Genomic DNA, 25,777 nt, shown 5'->3' on the forward strand with positions numbered 1-25,777 from the left:
AGTACATTTTGTATTTAGTTGCATGATTTTTCTTCCCAAGGTACATATAGTCTGATTTATTTTTAAACCAATTCTACTGAAGGAATGTGATGGATTATTTTAGCTTTTGTAATCAACATGCTTTGTCATATTATCTTCTAAATGGCTGTGGTTATTTTTCTTAAGCCATTGTGAAACACGTGACTATTTTGTAGTTTTGTCCTGACCCCGTAAAATCAGTGTAAGTGTAACTGGATGCTATGCCATTTCAACAGACTGTGTTAGATCTCCACGGCTTAAATAAAAGACAATAATACCTCAATCATTCAAAGCTTAACATTATAAAGTTTTAAACATGCTAAATTTTAAATCAAACATTTTAGAGATTTTTAGTACAGGTCAATGAATCCGGCAAGTCTTCGCTCACGATCATCAATACAACAATCTGCTTACAGACAGTAAGAGGGCATCTTGCCCTGCGAATCTATCATACTGTCCGCTGAAAATCTCTTTAAAGCAGTCCTATTCTATTGCTCCTCTTCTTTCTCCTAAGCCAAACAATTTTCTAATTGTATTTTTTTGTTGAGTGTCAGTACAGTAGATCCTCTTCGTCCCATTCAGCATCCTTAATTTCTCCCTAACTTTCTACTCACTTGGATTCCACACAATTGCTCACGCCACTCTCTCTTAGGATCTCTCTTCTTCTTAAGGTGAGCATCTCTTTCAATGCTTAGCTCAAAACTCATTTGTCTTAAGACTTGCAACTCTGCTAGAGAGAAACTTGGAAGTCATGCTACCTTAGGAAATAGAGAAAAGGAATTTTTCCATTAGTTTAATATATGTCTGCACACCTGCTTCCGTATTCGGCTGCAGCGAGGCATTTAGGACTGTGGTTAATAATGGCAAGTAGTCTCCAGTGGGTGTTATTTATACGGTCACTGGCAAGTAAGATTTGTCTTTTAACTCAATTATATTGATTTCTTCTTGGATTGTCTTTTTATGTACAACAACATTGTAGGGGCGGTTCAAACTGGTCTTTAAAATATTATTTTCACTGATATTTTATTTAAACAATAACATCATCAATTACCTTGCTCTCTTCCAAGAAACTGAATGCAATATAATCAAGTCTAGCTGGAACTATAAATATGGAACATGTTGGCCAAGCCTGCATAATTTTTTAAAGAATACTGTATGCCAGTTTTTTGGTACCTTCTACTTTCTTAAGCAAAGAATAAGACTATAAATTCATCAAATATAAAAAGGGATGACGGTCATGGATAAATGCTAAATAGTGTCATTAAATGTCACTTAAATTTTAAAATATACAGTTAAAATTAGCTAAAGAGGGTAATAAAGGCATTAAATAATGTGGATACTCTCTGTAGTTTGTCAAACAGTTTTTCTCTTCTCTTTTTTTTTTCTGAAAATATCAAGATAATCCATACCAAAAAGGAGCTACTCCTGTATAATTATTTTACTTTTTTTCCATTTGTTTTTACCTATTTTATCCTTAAAGTTTCAAATCAGTGGCAGCTGTCAGGGAGGGGGAAACTTTCCCCACCACCCATCTTGAGTCCTTGTGTCTGGACTAATAATAAGATTGACACAAGACAGAGTAAAGACAGAAAAAGAAACACATTTAATTTATGCATACAAAGGTCTCACAAAAATAGCACCTAAGAAGTGGCTAAAGCAGGCAGCTTTTATGCTTTTTAGACAAAGATTAAATTTGAGAGGAATTGACAAGACAAAGAAATTTAGGTTGGGTGCTTAATTAGTATGGAATTTGAGCAAAGTTTGGTCTTAGGGTAGTAAATTAGTAAAGAAGGAACAAAGTGTGTTGATACAGGCTTCCTGGCCCTTAATTCCCCATCTCTGGTGTTAAGGATGTTTTTCTGCCTCCTGGAACGGGGAGCGCATCTGTCACATGAAAGATTTATTTCCTGCTTTCAGGGAGACAGAGAGGAGGGTAAGTGTTCCTCTCTCATTGGTTGTTTCTTAAGTAGCTTTATTTCAAAGTAATCAATATGCCATTGAGGCAAATTTAGGGGCAGCTTGCCCTGGGCCTCGACAGTTTCCTCCTCTGAAAATTCCCCGGAAGCTTCACATATTGGAAGTTGAGCTGGTAGATTGTTCCATTGAACCAGACTCTTAGTCTAGACAACAGTTCAGTTAATTTAAACTCATTTCAGGGTATAGTGGGCTCCAAAAGTTACGCCTATGGTGCAAGCAATCAGGAATTTAACACGAGACCTTTCTAAGGAGACAGATGAACAAACAAAATGGTTAATAACTGAAGTGAATTATAAACCAGTTTTTGAGTTCTGAGGGTAGCCAATTGAGAAGATATCCAGATACCAGGTTTGAGAAAGTCTTGATAGTTCGAATGTCTCTGATGATGTCATCAGATGTTCACATGAACTTTCTCAGTGGCCTGTTCAGCAACAAGCATAAAGATTGTCTAAACATGACCTGTCGTGGTGATTTCTCTGAAGTTTATGTCAAGTCATGTAGCTTTAGTTTGTAGGGCTTCTGGAAAAAGGACAGGTTTAGCTCTCAATGATTGCAAGTCAAAATATCCCCTGTCAGTCCCTGGCTTTGAGTAGCTCACGCAAAGAAAAAGATCTCCTGGGGCCATCGTGTTCCTAGGGAACTCCAGTGCAGAACGTACCCAGGGCTTTTGTTTATTTATTTATTTATTTGGAGTTGTTTCTTTTCAGAGCGTGGACAGCTCCAAGAAAATTCATTATCAAGAGCCCCCTCGAAGCAGTCTGAGCCAGAACAGAAGACTGGAGGCTACGCAGACAAACCAAAGAGCATCCAGAAGTTACTTTTGCTTCATTTTAACATTGAAATCTCCTCCCCAAATGGAGCTTAAGCCCCATGAACATAATGTGATATATAAAGAAACACGTTCCCAAACTGAGCTTGTGTGAGATTATGCCCACCTGTACATAAAATGACAAACCTTTCCTGTAAATATTCAGCCCCTGCCCTAATAAAAGAACTGGCTTTTCCTGGCTCTGGGAACCATGTCTTTAGGAAATGGCCCCCTGTGGTCTCCTTATTTGCTGCAAATAAAAACTTTGCTTTGTGTGACAGCTACTCTTGGTGTTATCTCTGATTAAAAACTTACCAAGAAGCGAACCCCTTTTGGTCAAGTAACAAAAAGGGTGGAAGAAAACTAAAAGGTCTGTCTGGAGAGTTTTAGCTAGATGCTGGAAGAAACTAGAAATATTCAGGATCCAGTCTGCTTCTTAGAAAAATAACAAAAACTCAAAGACAATTAATAGAACTAGAATGTGCTATCTACACGTGTGTATTAGAGTGGTTTCTGCTGAAACATAATTTTTCTGCGTACAATTATACCCATTTTTACCAAAGACAGCAAGACTAATTTGTCTGTAAAATAAGTCTAGATGTAAAACTTGGCTTGGTTATTTACGTAAACACAGCAAGACGTGATTGATCATACAGGCACTTTTGAAATCTACTTTGCTGGAACTTTTTATAAGGAATCTCTAAACTGAACTTTTCGTAGGAGAGTTTATTTATTCAGACAACAATGATATTCAATAATAGTCTGTGGGCAGTGATTATGGTAAGAAGCTCTGTAGAGAAATAAAGAGGGAAGTTGTCAACATTTGTTGTGAGTCCTTTATTTGTCAAGCATTTGCAAGACATTAAGGGTACGGAGAATCACAATATAAAATTTTATTACTCAAAATGTAAGCCCACTTTAATTCCTTCACTAACACTCCATCCACCCAGCCTCACTCTTAGAGGATAAGTAACCTCAGGGCGCCTCTCTCAGTCCCTCCCTGTATGATCAGGCCACCCAAGGTGGCTGCTCTCCTGCTCTCTGTGCATCCCCTGCTCTGCCCGTCCCTGCCTCACCCACACTCTACTCATGTGACTCACCTACCCTCTTCATCATAGAGCCTAATCCATAAATGCCTATATACCTGCTCCTGACCCCAGCTAGTGATTGTTCTAATCTTTAGATCAGAACTGTCTCTACTGTGATAGTTTATCAAAGGGGTGTGCCACTCTGTTGGTTTCCCTGATAACCAATGAACCAATTTGACACTAATTCTCCCTCTGGGAGCAAAGACTGCTGCCATGCCCTGCTTGCTGTCTTCTGCACATGGTGGGGTGTCGCTCCAGAACCTTGCTTCAGGCATTTAAGGGTCCCTTGTCCATTAAACCTTTGATGTTTCTGTCACTGACTCTGGGCTCTTCCTTCCATCTTGAGGCTGGGGCAAGTCACAGGCCTGTAGGCTGCAGCCCAACACTCTCTCTCTCTCCCTTTCTCTCCATACACACAATTGATTAATGGTATTTACACATATATATGTAAATACTATATATTCCATTTATACCGTATGTTCTATTAATCACAAACTCTCTTAAGCTCTAACCCATTTGTATCTACAATAATCCTCTTCCTGCTTCTCTTTTTAGTTATAATACAGAGAGTGGTCATTTTATTCATCGATGGACAATGTGCCCATTTCTCCATTTCATTTCTACCTCCTCTCACCTTTCAGAAATTGAAACAGCAGGACCCGGTAGGGTACTCCCTGGTACAAATCCTTTCTTTGTTCCCTGTCTCTTATTTCTAGGAAATAGGCTTCATTCAGCCTCCTTGACCTTCCCTGAGTTCCAAAGGACAGATTCAAACAGTTGCTAATCAGAGAAGGGGGGGAGTGCAGACACAAGGGAGAAACAGTCAAGAAACAATAGCACAGCCTTGGGGCAGGTCCTGCTTCCTCCTCAAGGAGTAGACATAACAATATCTCCGAGTTCTTCGGCAGGAATTAAGACCCTATCAAGGTGGAGGATGGCAACTTTAGCCTGAACACAAGATTCCTGGAGCACCGCCCTGTTACCTCACCACCAACCAATCAGAAAAAGTCACACACCCTGCAGCCCTCACCCCAAATCTTGCTTATAAATACTTTTCCCCCAGAACCATCAGTGAGTCAGGTTTCACTACCATGAGGTGCCTGTCCTCCTTGCTTGGCCCTACAGTAAACCCTTCTCAGCTCCAAACTCCAACATTTCAGTTGTTTTGGCCTCATTGGGCACACAAATTTTGTTCCCTAACAAAACCAAAACCTTGCAATGCTGAGTATGCCTTCTTTCTTCTTTATGTGTTAACATTTTCCTCTTTTACAATATCCTTACTATACAAATGTATGTAAGCTTTCTGATATTAAACAAACACAATTTTGAAAACCTTCTAAAACTTCCCTTGACCTCCCGACTTCCGATCCTTCTAGAATTCTCTCTCATCCACTTCACAGCCAAATTACTTGTAAAAAGTGTTTACACCAGCTAACTCCATTTCCTTGTTTCTTAGCTCTCCTCTCTCCACTCCAGTCTGACTTCTGCCCCACGTCTCATTCTAAACAGCTCGCCTTCAGAACTTCAATGTTGTGGAAGTCAGTGATTATTTTTATCCCTCATCTCTCGCTTGAATCTCTTTTTTGAGATTCGGAAGCATAATTGCAATGCCATACTTGACATTTGCTTGTGAATTCTTAATGGCAACTCATTTATAGGATGTCCAAAAAGCAACTCATAATCTTCCTGCTCTAAATCCAGTCCTCTTCTGCTCTTTCTGTCCTCAAAAGGGACAATTTCCAAAGTAGCCTGGAGTCATTTCTGATAATTCCCCTTGTCTCACCCACCGTATTCTATCTAAGCCAAGTTATCTTTATTCATTTCATTTGTTCCCCTTCAATGCTTGTATTCCCCCTCATCGCCATCTGTACCTATGCCAGTTTTCTAGACTATAGAGGACACCTGCATTCCTTGGCTCATGACCCAGTTCTTCATCTTCAAAATCACCAGCATAGCATCTTCTCATTCCTCTCTCTCTGATTATGAGCTTCCTATCTTCCTCTTACAAAAACTCATATGATTACATTGGGCCCCAAAATAACTCACAATAATTTTCCCATTTCAAGATTATTAATTTATAGGGGAGAATATAGCTCAGTTGTAGAGCACATACTTAGCATGCACAAAGTCCTGGGTTCAATCCCCAGTACCTATATGTATATATATATACACACACACACTAATAAAAACATTTTTTAAAGAGTATTTACTTAATCACATTTACAAATTTTCTTTTACATGTCAGGTAACATATTTACAGGTTCTTGGAGACTAAGACATGGACATTTTAAGTGGGGAATTACTCAGCCTACCACAGCCCATCTAGTACAAATCAGTGTTATCTTCTGCCTGGGCAATGGAAGCCAATCTCTTAACTTACAGTCTTTCTTTATTCATCTCCAACATCAATTCTGATCTTGTTGCCCAAACAACGGTCCCTGTCCCTGATGAGCCAAATAACTCAGACTGGGTCTTAAAGAGGCAGCTTTATTGCTTTGCCAGGCAAAGGGGACTCACAGCAGGCTAGTGCCTTCAAAACTGTGAGCCCACCTTGGAGGTGGGGTAGGGTGGTTATACAGTCATAGCTCAAACAATAAACAATCAACAGAATCATTTCCGTAAGACGTAGAGTGGCACCATGATGCCTCCAGGTGACCAATTCCATAAAGGCTAGGGGTTAGATTTCTTTATCTCATAAGCACTCAAGGCATGGCCTTCTTGGTATTTAGCCTACTTTGTAAGGTTACGGTTCTGTGACCTTCTCCCTGGAGATTGACTCAGAGACCAAGCATGATTATAGCTTTTGATTACTGGAAAAAAATAGAAACATTAAGATCAATGGCTTTAGTTTTAAAAATGGTCCTGGAGCTGTGAGTAGCAACGGGTCAGTCAGGTCAGTTGACTGTTCTAAGGGCAAGCATAAGAAAAAGCAATCTGTTAGCCCAAGTGTGGACATTTTATTGATCCTCCTTCAATCCCCCATGCATCCATTTACATTTTAACCAGAGTGCTGTTCTTACAAAAAATTATTTTAGTCGTATTCTAATCAATTGATGATTCCTCACTGATCTGAGAATGTTGACTACATTCTTGAATGAGGACAACAGGTCTCATAGAGCCAGATTCTTCCCAATGTATTTTCACAGAGAGTTCTTCACTCTTGACCCTTCAGTCACACTAAATTGCTTTTAATTCCTAAAAGTATCAAGCTCTACAATGCCATATACTCTTACACAGTTTTTGAACACGAGCACTAGTGGATATGTTTTAGTAACACTTCCCCAAGGACATTTGGAAAAAAGAATCCTACTTCTAAAATACACATTCATGGACAAAACTATTCCTGACCAGTATTGTTCTGGAAGATCCTACTGTTTTAATGTTTTCTCTCATTCTCACTCATAGCACCAACCATGCATTGTCCATTATTCCCACCTATTTCCTCTTTTTTACCTTTCACCAAATATGTGATAAATTTGAATAAATATTCAAGATTTATTTTGTAAATACCAATTACTTAGAAATGGAGGAATGACTTTTTTTTTAAGTACTTAGACTGCAACCTGTTTAAAGTAACTATAGACCAACATTTATAGTACGTTTTACAAATTTTAGTTCAGAATTTCTAACATTTTCTGTGCTTAAAAAAAGAAAAAAGAAAAAGAGGTCAATTTAGAAACATTTAGAAACTTTACAAATTTTAGTTCAGGATTTCTAACATTTTCTGTGCTTAAAAAAAGAAAAAAGAAAAAGGGGTCAATTTAGAAACATTTAGAAACTTCCTCTTTTGGCGTACCTTTTCTCCTCTTGAAAAATAGAAGGGCAGACCTATCTTCAAGGTTCACACTCTGTACATGCTTTTGTTAAAAAAAAAAATACAATGAAAAAAAGATAACTTTGTGTTGGTGAAAGATACCTCTGTGGGGTCCTCCCTGGTACAAATCCTTTGTCTCCAGTTTCTGGTTTGTAGGAAATAGGTTTCATTCAGCCTCCTTGACCTTCCCTGAGTTCCAAGGGGCAGATTCAAACAGTTGCTAATCATGGAGGGGAGGGAAAGCAGAAACAAAGGAGGAACAGTCAGGAAACAATAGTACAGCCTTGGGGCAGGTCCTGGTTCCTCTGCAAGGAATAGACATAACAACATCTTTGAGTTCTTCTGCGGGAACTAAGGTCCCCACCCAGGTGGAGGGTGGAAACTTTAGGCTGAATACAAGATTCCTGGAGCACCATCTTGTTACCTCACCACCAACCAATCAGAAAAAAGTCACACACCCTGCAGCCCTCACGCCAAATTTTACCTATGAAAACATTTTCCCAAATCACTGGGGAGTCCCAGTTCTTCAAGCAAGAGCTGCCGATCTCCTTGCTTAGCCTTGCAGTAAACCTCTGTGTGCTCCAAACTGACGTTTCTGTTTGTCCTCACAGTGCATCGGGCACATGAGCTTTTGTGTAGTAACACTGGCTGGCATGATCTGGTCTGTAAAATGTTTTTATACTTGTTAGGTAGTTAGATAAGTGGGGGGACCAGGCAGATAAGTGGAAGAGAGGGAGGATGATCTGGAAGATCTTTGAAATGAGCGCCAGCAAAAACAACAACAACAAAAAAACAAGAAAAAAAAAACAGAAAAAAACCACGACTGCACAGAAGCAGAAAGGACTTAACCAGACATGACCAATGTTCTTTGTAATATAATTCACACTGCAGTTTAGCCCCCCACCTCTCAGTGGATTTTTCTTTGTACACCATGGCTAAGGACATCCGCAAAGGGGCCAGACACGACTAAGCATTCCAGGGACAAGAGCCGTCAATCAATCAAAAGACCACCTCTGAGCAAGGGTATAAGAGACAGGGGAGACAAAAAAGCCACTTTTTCCTCCCTTGGATCAGCCCACCTCCTATTCTTGGAAGTGTACTTGTCCTGTCCTTTTAAATAAATCTTTTAAAAATCTTTCGCTACACAATGCACCGTCTCCCGACTGTAAACCTGTTTTTCAGGTAGGATAAGAATCGGGGTCTTTACTTTTTTGGGTAACATACTTATTTTAACAAATCTTGTCTCCTTAATTAAAATAAAATAAGTAAGGATAATTGGAATTAATTCCTCTAAATGTTTCTTACGGGTAAGAAATCAGTGAAGGAAACTCTCCCCTCTTCTAACATGATCCTATTTGAGAACAAGCATTAGGAAATTTCAAATGTATCACCATTTCAAACCAGTGCAGTTGGTGGAGTGAAGACCGGGCGTGGGCTGTGACTCAGTAGGGTGCAGGGCCTCTGAATAGTTATTTGTTCCAGTGACTTTGAGCTTCAACTTAAACCTTATCATTTTCCCCACATGAATACATGAAGCACCCAATAATTAGAGTTCAACTCTCAATCTCAGGAGCAAGGGAGGTGGTGGGGAAATCCTTATTTACATTATATCATATACTTAAATAGCCATATCCATTATGGAGTTAAGAGAACCAGATTGTAAAAATCTCTTCTGGGGACAGGGGTTAAATATAGAACATTGGCTAGTTTCTTTTCTTATTCAACTAAAATGAGCTGTATTTTCTTTTAATGTTTATCTCTATTGCCTAATTTTAGAGAGAGATTAAGAGAAAGTTCTTTTTTTTTTTTTTTCTTAATCATAGTGAGACAGGAAGGGGGGAAGTCACAGCCATTCAAGGAATAACACAGCAATTAACACCAGAATGGTGAAATATTCAACCCGCGGTAGGCCTTGAGGCTCAAGATGATGGGAGATTTGACTTCTAGTAGACCTTGAGCTTCATTATACGCCTATTGTAATATATTAACCTGGAAAATAACATGCCCACAGGTGCCGTGACAGTCCCAAGGCTAGCCACAAAAGGTCAAAGAGTGGGAAATGGCCAACTTCCTGGGAATCCCAGCCTCTTCCCCAGGCTAGTTAGACTGGTCCTTCCACTTAGTAGCATATGAAGCTCCGGAGCCCATAAAAACTGGCAACACAGTGTTGTCTTTCTCTCCCTTCTCTTCAGAGACAGCCCGCAATCTGTCTATGGAGTGTGTACCTACTTTTACTCTAATCTGAGCACCCAACCTTCACACCTTGTGGCCTTTCCTCTTACCTTTTGAAATAGCTTACACTCTGTGCAGTATGTATATCTCTAAATAAATCTGCATTTACTCAATTGTGGCTCGCTCTTGAATTCTTTTCTGCACAAAGCCAAGGACTCACACTTGGCAGGGCTTGTCCCAGGGACTCAACAGAAGCCTGGGACATGGCCCTCCTCATGCCCCACATCTGTTTTTCCTGCATCAATATGAATTACCTGGCAAGAACTGAAATACATTCTCTGTAATTTCAGTGAGTTAGAACACAATGATGTTGGTTTATATGGACAGTTTCACTGAAAGGAAAATAAGAATATAAGCAAACAAAAGCCCCACAAATGACATCTTACCCCCCTAAAAAAATTAAGAAATGAAAAGCATCATACTTAGCCGGCTGGTAGTGTGAATGAATACCTGTGATAGGGGAACTTGCCAACCCTTACAAATATTTCAGTAGAGTACAACATGCCAACATATATATTTAAAAGAAACAAAACAGTAATGTTTATAGACTAAAATAAATTGCATACAAACATGGGAAATAAATGTCTCAAAATATTTTAAATACTTAGATTTCATTAACATTTAATCAATCTAAATACATAAGGCTATGATGTGATAGCTAGTGATTATCTCTTAACAGTTGATAGAATGCCTTAAAGAGGAATAGTTCTGTGTCAGATATTAATGATAAAGAGGTAAGAATGAATGAGTTTTGGTCTTCAGGGCATATACAGTCAATGTTGGGGGAAAAAAAAACAAGAAAATAAGGGTCCAATGAGTAAGCCATTAGTGCTATCATACTGATTATTATGGTGGAAAATATATACATTCTTCAAAAGAGGAAAAAATGCAAAACATACAACCAGACCGTATTGGGACATCATTTTACACCCAGTAGAGTAGCAACAATTCAGAAGTTTGACGATACCCAACGCCAAGTGCAGTGAGAGTACACAGAAGAATCTGCAAAGCAGAAAATCAAATAAGTGCTATAGAAGTGGGAATTTTTAGGACCCACTGACAAGAGGAGATAAGCTTTTAGCTGAATCATGCTTGCTAAGCAAATGCTACTAGCGTGAGTAATAAGGACATTCTGGGGAGAGGGGATTATTAACTAACTTATAGTGGCACAAGAAAAATAGATACGGAAGTAGTGTTCAAAAGACTAAAAGTGGCAGAAGCTGAAGAAAGAAAACCATAAAGAGGTAAGGAGGTGATTTCACGCCCGTCTTGCCCAAGAAGTCAGAGAGGAAGCACTGAATATGACTTTACCACTTACCTTATGTATTATACACTGAGCTGGAAAAATAACATGAATATGTGCAATTTCACCCCACCACAGTTCAAACTCAGTTTATGCCTTTTGTTTTCTTCTTTGGAAATATGTTAGATATATTTAGAGTTCCAGACTGTTTCTTTTATTAATAACAGAAACCCTCCTCTATATTTTGTATTGATTCAGATATGGAAACCATCAAAAAATTGCCCAAATTGGTCTAAAAAGAGTAAAATCTTAAAGGAACTCACACAGGGAGACTTTACTTTCTATTTAACTCACAGGCTAGGGTTTTCTCACTACATGCTAATTCACACAAACTCTAAGTCACGTTTTTTCATCTTACCCTTACATATCTGAAGTCAGAGAATGAGAAGAGTAAGAATAAGAACTACTGTGTTCAAGGAATTGGGTCTTTTATTATAATTCAGCTCCATTAATATTCTGGAAACTGAAAGGTACAAAATTTAAGATTAATTTCCTCAGGGAAGCATGACAAATCTGTTCTTTGATTTAAGTGAAAAGAGAACAACTTATTCACTCTGCACATCATAATTTCTTATTCCCCAAATACTCTTAACTTCTTTTCTTTTCTTTCTCTCTTTCTTTATTTTTCTTGGAAGAAAGCTACCCAACGATGAGTTTTGGGCTACAGGAAAAGTTGAGGGTTAAAAAAGTCATGCAAGGAGCTACTGTCATGTTGTATGAAGATCTGTGCTGTAAAGTGCAGAACATGCTGAAGTCAGCAGTGTTTTTAGATGATGATCCAATTTGAAGGAATCATCATTTGGACATCTTAACTCACTAATACTACTAAAGAGTAATTTCCAAGGAAAATAAATTAGTGTGCCTTCACAAGTAATAAAAAGAAAATGTCAATTGCTTGGGTCAGTTAAAAGGATATGGGCATAATTACCTAAGGACTGTAATTTCTGAGCATCCAGGATTACTGAGGTTTTCACAAAGGGACTAAAAGTAGGTTATCAGAAGAGGAATAGATACATGTTTTATATGAGATATTCAAATTGCTTAATGTCTTTGTGCCTTGATTTTCTTCTTTACAGTTTAGAGGATATTTGTGAGGATTAAATGAATCAATTGCTCAGTCTTAACACTGATGTTCATGATCATGATAATCTTTTATTACCACAGTTTGCCTATGTATAGCATTTTAAATTATTAGAAAATACTCAGCCCCTCCCCCCATTTTAGAATTGCAATAAATTGGAAAGTTAAGAAATCCATGGGATTAAGGAAAATGGATAAGGAAAGATAGAAAAGCTTTGTTTTAATTCCTTCCATCTCAGTTTCATTCTGTGCCTTTATTCCTTCATGTACCATCCACCCACCCATTGATACATCCATCTGTGCATCTACTCATCCATTCGTCCTTACCTAACTATTTAGGAATCAACTCAAATGCCCTATATATGAGGACAATAGTAAGAACCTTGTGTATTTTATAGAATGTTTTTAATGATAAATGAAAGGAAGCAGAGAAGGGTAGTTAAAAACTCAGGCTTGATTGATTGGCAAACAGAGACATGACTAGATGGATATATAATATATCATAGATGAATAAATTATAGATGATAAGGTAATATAGTAAAAAGTTAATTGTAAAATTAGTTGTAGGTTATACACTGTATAATTTTTCAGCTTTTCTTTAGGTAAACAGGTTTGTTATAAAATGTTAAAAATATTTAAAATGTAATTTTTTTAAAGTGTGTTAAAAAAACAAAAAAGGTTTAATTTCATTAACTCATATTGAAGCAAAAATGATGAAATTAACTGGTCTTTTTTGGAAGAGCCTGGGGAATCAACTCCTTATTTGAAAACTTGTAAATAAAGAGGAAACAAACATTTATCTTATCTTTTCTATGCAAACTGAACCCCTGGAAAGCCAAACGGTAGAGGAACAGACGTTTATCATTAAAAAAGCATTTTAATAAAAAAGTGAAGAAAAAACATAATATAATTAAAATATGAACATTTTGCAACTCTTTTTGAATTGATCTGAACAATATCATTAGTAACTGCTTAATAAAAAAGAGAGAGATTCAACCAGACGTTACTCCTTCCTGATGGAACAAAATTTTTTTTTAAATCAACTATCTATAAAGAAGTTCTGGGGGAAAAAGAAAACCCCACTAAATGTGGATCTGATTACCAATTTTTAGGAAGTCAGAGGAGAGAGTAATATGTCAAACTCCGCAGTACAACTGTGCTGTGAGAGTTTACCAAAATCCAGACTATGGGAAAACTCTATGGGACAGAGGAAAAAGAGAAAATGTAGACAACTTCTAAATGAAAGGAGATTTTTAAAGTCATATTAGTAATTTTAAAGAGAGAAAATTAAAATTTTGTATTACAACATTTATAAGAAACTTGGAAATTTGAACAGACTGGATAATTAGCTTTATGAATACTTCATTGTCAATTATTTAGTGTATTAGTTTAGTTGGGATTTTTTTAGAGTCTTCATACTTATGGATAAAATTAAATGTAGGAATTTGCTTCAAAATATTACAGGACAAGGGGAAGTAGACGAGAGTTAAAAAAAAAAGCAAAGTTGAACATAAATTGTTAGGTTTTGAAGCTGGATGATGGGTGTATTGGGGCTCATTACACTAAAATGGCTTTTATTGTAGATGTTCGAAGTTCATAATCCATAATAAATATTAAAAGACTAGATTGACATAACTTAGGCTATGGAATCAGAGAACTTTTGTTGAGTCTCAGCTTTTTCATCCCAGCTCTTTCAGTCATAGCCCATTTCTATCACTGAATTTCATTTCCAGAAGGCAAGTCAGATATGATCATAACTGCTTAATTAGCTCCACATCGAGTGTGGAGCTAATTAAGCAGTTGACATCAACGACTTTGGAGAATGTATCATAGTCCTGAGTTTGATCCTCAGACTTGAAGGTTCAGGAATCTAGCATTGTTTTCCCTAAAAAAGGGGTCTGTCTCTCAGGAAAAATTATGAATTGGAACTTCTAAATTAGAAGCCAAATTATTGTTTTTTTCAAACACTGATGGTAGACTTACTATGGGTCAGACATTGTTCAAGCACTTTGCAAATAATAGCTGCTTTTGTCTTTATAGCAATTCATTTACAGATGAGAAATAACAGAAAGGTTACATTGCTTTCCCATGGTCGTATAGCTCGTGAGTAACAGAGCTTAGATTTGAATCCAGACAATCTGGTTTTGAAACTGTGCTGGTAGCCATGTAAACATTTGATAATTGTCAAGAAAGAACTTAGTCAACTGGATTATAAAAGAGTTCTTGAACTCTTATTGAAGATGCTTTACACTCAATACGAAATGGCTGCAGATTCTATGCCTCCTGCAAAAGACAGGTCAGATGCTGAGAAAATAGCCTCTTTGACTCATATTTTTCCAGTTTTCAAAATCTGCCCAATTCTCATTTTAACATGTGTAATCCTATAAAATTCTTTATTACCTTATTCCAAACTTTCCTGACATAAGGGATTTTTTTTTTTTTGGTAAGTTTGCATACCTATGAATTTGTCTCAGCCTTCATTTTATAGGATATTTCAAGTTATTTTAATTCCAAGTTTCAACTAAAAATTATTGGAACTCAAAGAAGTTAAATAATTCACTTTTATAGCAGGGCTGGGAAAGTCCATGATTTCCAGGGGAGAGTTGTATATATTTTATTGCAACATTCCCAAATGAAACAGCATGTGAATGTCAAATAAGGCAGTGGAAGAGATGTTTTTTAAAGACACCTCACTTCACCAACTTTAAACTGTGGTTGTCAAATATACTGTCCTTGTCACTAATATTGAAAAAAGGATCACTTCTCATTCTGTTTTGTTTATATAAGTCAATGACTCTGATTGAATTTCATTTTTAAAAAGATGGAATTTTTTCAAATTTCCAAGGCTTTCTATTTTTTTTTCCTGATGACAAAGAACTTATCTTTCAAATTTTCAACCCATAACCAGGTATTATATTTTTACCCAGGTAGGGTGCCTCCTCTTCTATTTTAATTTCCCTCAAGTCTACATATTTGGTCAAAGTTCAGGAGACTTTGAACCCAATATGAATTATGTATAGGGACAAGATAAAAGAATTACTCTGAAGGGCATGAATCTAACTTCTCTCTATTACATAGAAATATTTTGCAAGCAAATTTCACTGGAGTTTGTTTTCGCCACTGTTTTAGTTTGCATTTACAAGAGTTTTCTTTTTGATAAAGTTTATGGTGAGGTGAAATCTTAAGAAAATTATTGATTATGTAATTCCTTACTAACACCCATATGAGCAAATATAAGCTGTTTAGGTACTCAGTATGTTCTTATGTTAAAACAGTCACTTAAAAAAATAAAATAAATAAATAAATAAAAGAAAATAAGTTAACTAAAGTCACAGAATCCTTGACTGTCCACAAAATTACAGTCACTTCAGGAGTCATATTTGTTATTGCAGGTTTTAAGGAGCAATACATAATTTAAAAAAAAAGAAAAGGGAAAAAAAGAGAGAATGAACTACCACTCTGTCATAACGCAAAGATTTATTACCATTGAAGAAAGTTTTAACTTTGTTGGTAATTTGGTAATTAAATTGTGAGGAAAGACATTCTCTCCTTTTTGATTCTATGCTGAAATTCTTTTTTTTTCGTTTTCCTGTTCTAGATAATTATCCATAGCAATAGATAAAAATATACTAAAGAGAGATAGGACAAGGTTATTTGGTATTTAAAAATTATTGTGAAACCAAGCTATTGCTGTTATCAGAAAATATATCTTAGTTGTATTTCTCTTGGTAAAATCAATATAAGAATTGTTTTCTGAATCACTTTCAAGAGATGTGCACAAAAATGTCTTCTCTTTTTGTTTATACGATCAAGCTTTTGTATTAAGATAGTCATAATGTGTTTTAGTTGATCATACTAATATTAATAGTTTTCTAAGTATAATTAAGGGTAGAAACAATTCAGATAAATATAAAATATATAATACATTATAATAGTAAAAATTTTGTTACACTGTAATTATTAATACAAGTGACATCCTAATTAATATTCTTGCAAAACTAGTAATAAATGATAGAAAGCAGAGATAATTCAGATTGACACAAATAGGGTAAAGTATTTTTGAATCAGTAGAAAAGCATTTAATTGTTGTATGGGTTTTATTCTGAGGTGCGTCTTGTGAAATGATGCAGAAATGCATCTTTTTACTGTAGCTTTGTGTGACCTATTCCTTTGTCTTTGCTTTTACCATCTGCTGTCTTTTAGTTATAAACTTTAAAATGAGCATATTTCACAGTAGTAAGTGAGGAGGAAAAGATGTGAATTCTCATTATGCATAAAAATGTTCTTACAAGCTCGCATTCATGATGTTTCATCTGTAAATATCTTTCTGGCCCTCAAAACTGTACTCACCACCATTTCTGACTTGATTTATTGCATTCCTACCCATTCAAGAGTACATGGTAAAACATGGTCCTACAGATCCTACTAATACAGATTATTTAAAATCTTACTATATATAAAATAGATAAACCACAAGGATTTACTTTACATATTTGACCTTGTAATAACCTATAATGGAAAAAAATCTGAGAAATACATATACGTATATATGTATGTTTATTACTAAATCACTTTGCCGTACACCTGAAACTAAGACAACATTGTAAATCAACTAAGACTTCAAAAAGTCTTAGTGCTGTTTATTGTCAGAAATATAGAAGAAAATCCTTCATTTCAAATCTCAGAAGTAAATGTTATTATATGTTTAAGTGTGTGTGTGAAGAGGAAATGAATCCTACTTGAGAACATTTCTGCCTGAGCTTACCTCTAAATTGCATTGATGATCATGGATTGGCAGATGCTTCAGATAATTATTAAAGACTATTAAGGTAGGTTTCTACACTGAGGTTGGCTCATTTGAGTCCAAGAGATGTTTAGTCAGTCATCCGATGGATGAAGGAAACTACTGTTAACTGTGGTGGCGGATTCAGATGAAACTAGGTAACAGTAAGAATCTGAATGAATGGAAGGAAGGTGAAAAAATGAAAAGGAACAATCCATTAGATGAGGCGTACATTTTCTCAGCTGAAAAGCAGAAACACAAATATCCTGTATTTTCATCTATACTTTCCCATCAGACCATCAAGACTTATTTCCCTACAGCGTTTCAGGATTTTTGTGTGATACCTGCTTTTCAGATACTATTGTCCATCTCTGGAGGCATCTGTGATATTAATGCCTAGATGCCTCTTGACACAATAATTCTTCAAAGTAAATCTGTCATCTCAGACAGCCATTATTAAAACCATCTAATATTGTTATTTTATATATGGATGCATGTATGTGTTTAGCTGTATAAATATATAAATTTTATCAACTATACTTCAATAAAAAAGAAAAATATATAAATTATATATTATATGTAAAAGAAAAATATGTAAATTATATATTATATATGTACATCATATTGCCAACAAATGACCAATATTTGTTAAGTATTTCTTTGCATGTATGCACAAAAAGTATTTTCAGTTTTACCAATTTCACTCCTGTTACTTCTACCTTATTATTCAAGTCTAACTTAACTACTTATTTATTCATTAACTCAACCAACATATATGGACCACCTGCCTACTGTTTGCCAGGCACTGAAGAAACAAACGAGAGCAAGATGAAATATATATATAAAAGTTTGGGTAAACCTGTATCTTATCCTTTGATTTATAACCTATCTCCTAAGGCACAATCCTTCCAAGCCTCTCTGTTTTCTCTGCAGTCCCTTATTATTCTCCCAACAATTGTCTTGTCAGGTATATGTTGTTATTCTCATTTTGCAGATCAGAGAGGTTGAGTCATTGTCTGAAATCACACAGTGAATAAGTAGCAGAAATAGGATGCAAAACTACATCCGTCTGCTCTAAAAATGTTGGGCTTCACACACAGAAATGTAGAATGAGAATTTCAGACTCCATAGCTGTTTATAGTGTGAAACCCACAGGTCCTAAACTTGTCTGTGTCATTCTCTTCATGTAAGGTAATGATGGATACTGACAAGCAATCATCTCCTGCATTGGGTTGGATACAAATAAAAATCACTGCAGAAATGTGCTTAAGACAAGGATAAAGAACTATATATAGGGGGGCTTATAGCTCAGTGGTAGAGTGTGTGCTTAGAATGCACAAAGTCCTGGGTTCAATCCCCAGTACCTCCATTAAAAAATAAATAAACCTAATTACCTCTCCCCCCACCAAAAAAAATAAAAAAGATAGAAAGAAAGAAAGAAAGAAAGAAAAAAGAAATAAGATAAAAAGCATCCATTAAAAAAAGAAAGAAATATACCTATTTCATATCTCACAAAATCACTCCCTGTTCTTTGAATCACTCTTAAAAAAAGAAAGAAATATACCTATTTCATATCTCACAAAATCACTCCCTGTTCTTTGAATCACTCTTTTTTCTTTTTTCCATACCCAAAAAGAACACTATATTACATTGCTAGACCATTAGAATGTAGGACAGAAATTGAAGACATTTTTACATTTTCTCTTCCTTTCTAGATATTCCATCGAGTTATTTCTTCTCCGCTAGAGAAGGCTAGGCTGACTTTCAAACTTGCTGGATCCAAGGTAAAAAGTATAGGTTTTTCCAGAAAATGTGTTTCTGAGAAAGAAATGGAGTGTAAATACAGCTCTGTAAACCTCATATGGCATGCCTGGCATGAACTCTTCATCTAAAGAAAGTCTGAGGTAGTCTTCCATAAACGCATTTACCAATTATGTTTATGCTTGGATTTATGTTTGAAGAGATTTTTATAAAAATAGTGCACACCTGTGTTTGGTTGGCTGTGAAATAAACATTCTTACAAAGGAGTGACGATTATCTGGGGGATTCAAAACTGAATGAGAATATAAATCTTCCTCCTGCTTCCCAGTATTATAATTTTGGCCTTTGAGGCATGTCTTTTTTTGCCACTATTCGTAGATCTGAAGTGTAAGCTGCTTTGCAAATAAGGTTTTGTGGCTAATTTTTAACAAAAAACCCAGACCATATCTGTTGAATTCCTCTAGGTGAAAAAACTTTTGGCGGTTTCCCATTTCCACTGTGATAAAATCAACATGTATGGAAGGATTTTATTTATCCAGGAAAAGTGATATGATCAGACATTTGTTTTATTTGACATTGCATCATCAGCATCTTTACAAATTACTAAAGCCATCAAATTTCAATATTCAGATCTCAAGTTATGTGTTGTTGCCTCAGTAAAAATTTTCCTTAACCGCATTCCAGGTCATGAAGCCAGCATATACTGTCCTGATGCTATATATTTTCCTTTATAACACATCATGCTATTTGTAATTATACATTTTGAAAATCATTTTCTTAATATCCTGATTAATTTAGTTTAACGAAGGCAAAGATTCTAATGGTGCCCACCACTGAATCTCTCAAGGCTTAGCCTGGACTAGTTTGAGTTGTAACAAATGCTTAAATAATATAATTTTTAAAATGACATCCTAATGTGTCTGTGAATATGGAAAGAAATGTGCCCCAAAGTTAACATTAGACATTCCATGCAATGTGATTATAAGTTACGTGATATATACTCTCCATAATTATCTGTATTTTGCATGTTTTCTACATACCCATTATGCCAATTTTATAATATTTTCAAAAGCAAATGAATCAAATATAAACATCCCTATCAATGATTCAGCACCACACAGACAAAATGCAAATGAAAACTCCTTGTTTTCCACAGCAGCTTCTGCTTGTGTTATTGTTAAGTTGCAATTCCAGTCCTTTGGCAAGTGGCCCATCTATGATTTGATATTTTAGAATCAAACTTTGTTTCTTCTCTTGAAAACAAGAAAGCTGTCATTTGCCTTCTGGACTGATGGCTTGATTCTAGTTATCTCATGTAAACCACATCAATCCACTCATACTGGCTTAGTTAGGACCTCTCATGGAATGATCCAGCTGGGTGCTAGAGACATAAAAGTGAGAAGACTTTTTTTTTTTTTGCCGTAGATAAGTGCTTAGAATAGAAGTTATGGTTTTAAGAATTACATGGGAGTTATTGCTAATAGAGGATAACATCTGATGCAATTTGAAGCTTGAGGCAAAAGTTGTAAGCTGTTCTAGTGAGTGCACAAAGTGTGGGATTAGTCTGATCACCTTTCAGAAGAGCTTAAATCGAGCAGAGGAAGAGGAAGGATTCATCAAGGACAAAGCGAGTGGGGAGGGTAGAGCACATGCGTAGCACACACGAGGTCCTGGGTTCGATCCCCAGTACATGCTCTATAAGTAAATAAATAAATAAACCTAATTACCTACTCCCCCACCAAAAAAACAAAAACAAACAAACAAAAAAACACGAATAAAGGGAGTAGAGAATAGATTCTTAGCAAAGGGAGCAGCACATACAGTAAAGTAGAAACATTAAAGTGCCTGCTGTCTTCAGGGAGTAATAACAGGAAGGGTATGGCCGGTCCACATGGTACCCAGGGGACGTGTCAGCAGACAGGCCTTGGGAAGTGAGTTGGGAGCCAGATAATGAAGTAAATCTGTTTTGCTAAGTTACCAGCCAGCTCCAAACATAGGAAATTTTACTCCGGCAGAAAGCAGAATGCATTCCGAATATTGAAACTGTGCATTTCTCTAGGTTGTTACCTCAAGAACATAATATAATCATACAGCTATCAGAAGGACTATCACGCCTTCTAGTCCATTATTCTCTCTCCGTAAGAGTCAGTAATTTCAATTTACAAGTTAAAATTCACTAGTAAAAATGCTTTGATAGGACTGACGGGATGAACTGGTATCTTCCACATCATTCCTTGTGGAATTTTAAAATCCCTCTTTTGATAATAATGTCGTATTGTAATGTAAGTACCTGTTAAACTGTTTTGCCCCTCAAAAAACAAATTCTTATGTTGACCAAATGAAAACTTCTACTAAGAAACTTCAGTTATCATGAGATAATGTTTTACTATTTATTTTCAGTGTTGAGTATTTTTTTATTAGAGATACTTCGGAATCAGACAGACAGTGGTTTTAGATTCACCATGGTTTAAATTCCCCATCTATTTTTGGCTGTGAAATGTCCATTATTGTGACTTTCTCTCAACTTCTATTTCCAGGAGTCAAGTAATAATAACGTCTGCCTTCCTATATTGCTAACCCCTTCAAGAGATATATATACGTCATTAACCTCACCCTCTCAATCAGCCCTTACTCACATCTTACCTAGAAAGAGTTGAAGTGTAGTCTGTGTCTTTGGAAGTGATGTTGCCAAAATATTGGCCCCATCCCTGACAAGCCAAACTGAAACCCGGAGACAACGTCTTGGAGCTTAGAAGAAAAGAGGCAGCTTTATTACTTTGCCAGGCAAAGGGGACTCACAGCAGGCTGGTGCCTTCCAAACTGTGAACCCACCTTGGGGGTGGGGTGGGGCAGGTATATAGCCATCCTCAAACAGCAAAGCATCAATAACCATCAGCAGAATCATTTTCTCATCAGAAGACTTAGAGTGGCATCATGACACCTCCAGGTAACCAATTCTAATAGAGGCTAGGGGTTGTCACTTTTTCGATCTCTTTATCTCATAGGCATCCAAGGTGTGGTCTCCTTGGTATTTAGCCCATTTTGTAAGGTTACAGTTCTGTGACCTTCTCCCTGAAGAATAACTGAGAAACCAAATATGATTATTACTTTCAATTACTGGAATAAAGCAGAAACAGTAAAATTAATAGCTTTAGTTTTAACAACGGACCTGTGAATAGCCACTGATCAGCCAGGTCAGTTGACCATTTTAAGGGCATAAGAATGAGCAATCTGTTAGTCTAAATGTGGCCATTTTATTAATCCTCCTTCAGTGAGAAGCCTATGGATACATCAGAAACTGATTATACCCGAGTTACCATCATGCACTCCATCTGTGTTTCTTCTCAGACTTGTATATGTCCAGAATATTTTAAGGGAGAAAAAAATTATTACCTTAAATTGTTTTTAATCTTAATATGACTGGGTATATAAGTGCAAAATCCATGTTATAATCTCTACAGCTGTTATGCAACTAGGAAAATCTGCAAATATGAATATAAACCCTTAAGTTTAAATTGCTGAGAATGATTTAATATAACACATGCTATGATTTTGCTGAAATGAAACTGCTGACAAATTAGAGCTCAGTAATATTTTATGAATGTGCACATGGACACCAACAGAGTCCTGACTGATGATAGTCAGATTGTAGGGTGTTTGGCATTTTAGTACATTTGCTGGTCGCCAGGTAATGGTTCAGTGCTCCCACGATTTTCTTCTGTTTGATCTATGGTTTCTTCATTGATGCTGTTCCCAGATATTATTTGTCCTTCAATTAGCTTAAGTGGGTCGTTTTACAGTAAGTCTGCCTCTGTGTGTTTTTATTAGTCTGTGATGAAGTAAAACCTTTATGCATCAATAAAATCTGCAATATAAGTATAAATGTTGATCCTGAAATTTCCTGGCAGTAACTATCAGTATAGTTATTAGACTAATGATTACACTGTGCTTTCATTATTCTAGAGACAATTTAAAATATAGAGGTTTTAAGGATACTAGAAAATACTTCTGCTAGCCATGAAGATTCTGGGGAAATCCAATATAAAAATATAATTCTTTAATAAGTAAGGTACCATGATGCTTAGTAATAGAAGTTCTTTTCAATACTTGATCACTTCAGATAGTACTATGTTCTTAATAGCATCTTCATAAATTAAAAAAAATGTTGTATACTTCCCTGGCAGGGGAGATACCATGATCACAAAGGTGGCTTTCCCAGGGCGAAGCTCATACATCGCACTCTGGATGTGCTGACCCCTGAGATTTCCCCAAATGTCGGAAACTCCACTGCATAATTTGTGAGACTGAGGGACAGTGTTTGCATTTTCCTCTGGAAAAAAAAATTAAAATAAAAAAATTTATTCTTGTTGGAAAACTGAGATTACCTTTTAAACAACATGCACAGAATGTTTTGGATTTATTTTTCTAACAAGTCTCCGTTCCATTTTTTGTACTGTGATAAATCCTTACCATGATTTTATGCCACATCTTATAGCCTTCAAAAAACAGCCCATGAAAAGAATTAGTTTTGAACTGATAATTCAAAGAAATTTTTTTTTGTTATTATAAAGCTTAAAATTTACTGAATGTAGAGAATTCTACTTGCTAGCTTACAAAGGCATTTGATCTGATTTTAATTCTCATAATAATCGAACGTAAACGTCATTATTCTTGTTTTGCATGCGTAGAAACTGAGGTTAAAAGAGTCAAAGTAACTCACTAAAGTTCCACAGGGAAAAGAAAAACATAATGAAGAATTCCAAACCAGGCCAATGTGACTCCCAAACCCCTGTTCCTCCCATTGCAGCAATGGGTGTCTAATTTTTCATGATTATTTTAGTGTATATTTTAATTAAAACGATGAAAATATGAAACTAAAAATGCAGAAGAATAGCCATGCTCACAAAACCTAAATAAGGTGATTTTAGCACTCCAAGGAATCTCACAAAATACTATCATCGTTTCTCAGGGGCAAAAATAAAACTCGTATTTTTGGTTAGTTTTACATTGATATTTCTAAACATAGAAACAGATGTGCAAGAGTCCTTAGGAAGAATAAACTCTATAAACACTGATAATTACCTCTGCTTTGCTAGATTAAAATACACCTTTGGCGCCTTGGCAGAGCCAAGTTTACAGAATGGGAATGCCCAAATTGAGGATGAATTATTTTTTTGTTCTTTTCATACATAGAGATATTTATTTTTCCTAAATTAAACACGAAAACATTAGATCATTTGTCTGCCAGTATAAATCTTGCTAAAGAAGTATATTCGGGTCAGAAATGTGCTGGAATAGGAAGTCTCAAGAGTCATTCCCTCATAGAGACACCAACTTACAACATTATAGGAACCAAAATATCTCCACGAGAATTGTAGAAATCATCTAAGAAGCTGCGGGACCCCATGTGTGGGCAAAACCAAGAACAGACACTTTGAAACCTGTCGGAAGAGTCATCTCACTGGAGCCTCAATCACGCCACCCCCGCCCTGACAAAGATCGACCCGCCTGGGAGAAGCCGGGCTCATGGCCTCTCCCCTGGGAGAGGAGGAGTAGAATGGACTCCTGTGCAATGCTCTAGTTTTCTGAAGAGCTGCCTGAGGGACTGACTTTTGTCTGCCTCGCTTGGAGCACTGATGAAACCAGCAGAGTTTGGATGCCTGGGGGCCACGAGAGTGGCGGCCGCTTGGGGTGGTACCAGAGGACCTGCAGTTCACAGAGGATGGGTGTGGCTTAGTGTGATTGGGAGAAAGATCCCAACTCGTGGCTTCTCGTTGGGCGGGAAAGGAAAAGAGTAGAGCAGGCACCTGGGATTCTGGTTTTTCCGGGGCTGCCCAAGGGACTTATTTTTGTCCTAGCTGACTCAGAGTGCTAACAGGGAGCAGCGGGTGTACTTTGGATGCCTGGAACTTTGAGAAAAAACGAGCGTGGAAAGGTATGCTGCTCTAGCACCACGGAATCTGCTGTATCACAGACAGACACCAGAGGGAGCAAGAGATCATGAACTCCTGAGAAAGAAACCAGGAAACCTCTCTGGGAAATTACACTCATAAACCAAGAGAACTGTCAGACCCCAAAAGATGTTTCAAAGTCTCCCTGAATCTCTAGCTAAGCTGATTACTAAGTATTGCCCTGTTCAAAGGTAGTTTGCAAAGACTGAGAATGATGGTGATTTTTCTCACATGCATATAACTCGGTAAAAATGTAAAGGAACAGGGACATATGACCAAATCAAAGGAATAAAACAAATCTTTAGAAATCAACCACCCAAAACAGATATCTATGAATTTACCCCCATCCAAATTCAAAACCATTGTCAAAGAAGCTCCATGAGCTGCCAAAAAAATTCAGACAGTCAATTAAACAAAATCAAGAAAATGATGCACAAACAAAAGGAGAATATCAATAGAGAGAAAAACTATTTTAAAAAAACACAAACAGAAATTCTGGTGCTGAAGAATATAATGATGGAATTGAACGATTTACTAAAGGAGTACAAAAGACCACATTACCAAATGGGAAAAAAAAAAACAAAACAGAACTCAAGGACAGGTTATTTGAAATTATTGAATCAGAGGAGTAAAAAGAAAAAAGAATGAAGAAAAGTGAAAAAGCCTTAGAGACTCATGCCGTACCATAAAGCGGACCAGTATATGCATTATGAAAGTCTCAGAAGGAGAAGATGGAAGGAAAGGAATGGGAGCTTATTTGAAGAAATAAGGTTAAAAACATTCAAATCTGAGAAAGAAAATGGACATCTAAATTCATGAAGCTCTGAGGACTCCAAGTAGGGTGAGCCCACAGAAGACCCAGAATAGCCAAAACCATCTTATGAAAGAAGAACAAAGTTAGAGGCCTCGTACTTCCAGTTTCCAAAACATATTATAAAACTACAGTAAACAAAACAGTATAA

At 36.4% G+C, this 25,777-nt stretch overlaps 2 non-coding genes across 2 annotated transcripts; both read left to right on the plus strand.

Moving 5' to 3' along the window:
• Positions 1–18,398: 18,398 nt before the first annotated feature.
• TRNAS-AGA (transfer RNA serine (anticodon AGA)) lies at positions 18,399–18,472 on the plus strand. The gene has a single exon. It is a non-coding gene; the product is annotated as a tRNA-Ser (tRNA).
• A 4,561-nt stretch (positions 18,473–23,033) lies between these two features.
• On the plus strand, positions 23,034–23,197 carry LOC116280743 (U1 spliceosomal RNA). The gene has a single exon (XR_004190227.1). It is a non-coding gene; the product is annotated as a U1 spliceosomal RNA (small nuclear RNA).
• Positions 23,198–25,777: the final 2,580 nt, after the last annotated feature.

The sequence above is a fragment of the Vicugna pacos genome, chromosome 5, assembly GCF_048564905.1.
Source record: "Vicugna pacos chromosome 5, VicPac4, whole genome shotgun sequence".
NCBI lineage: Eukaryota > Metazoa > Chordata > Mammalia > Artiodactyla > Camelidae > Vicugna > Vicugna pacos.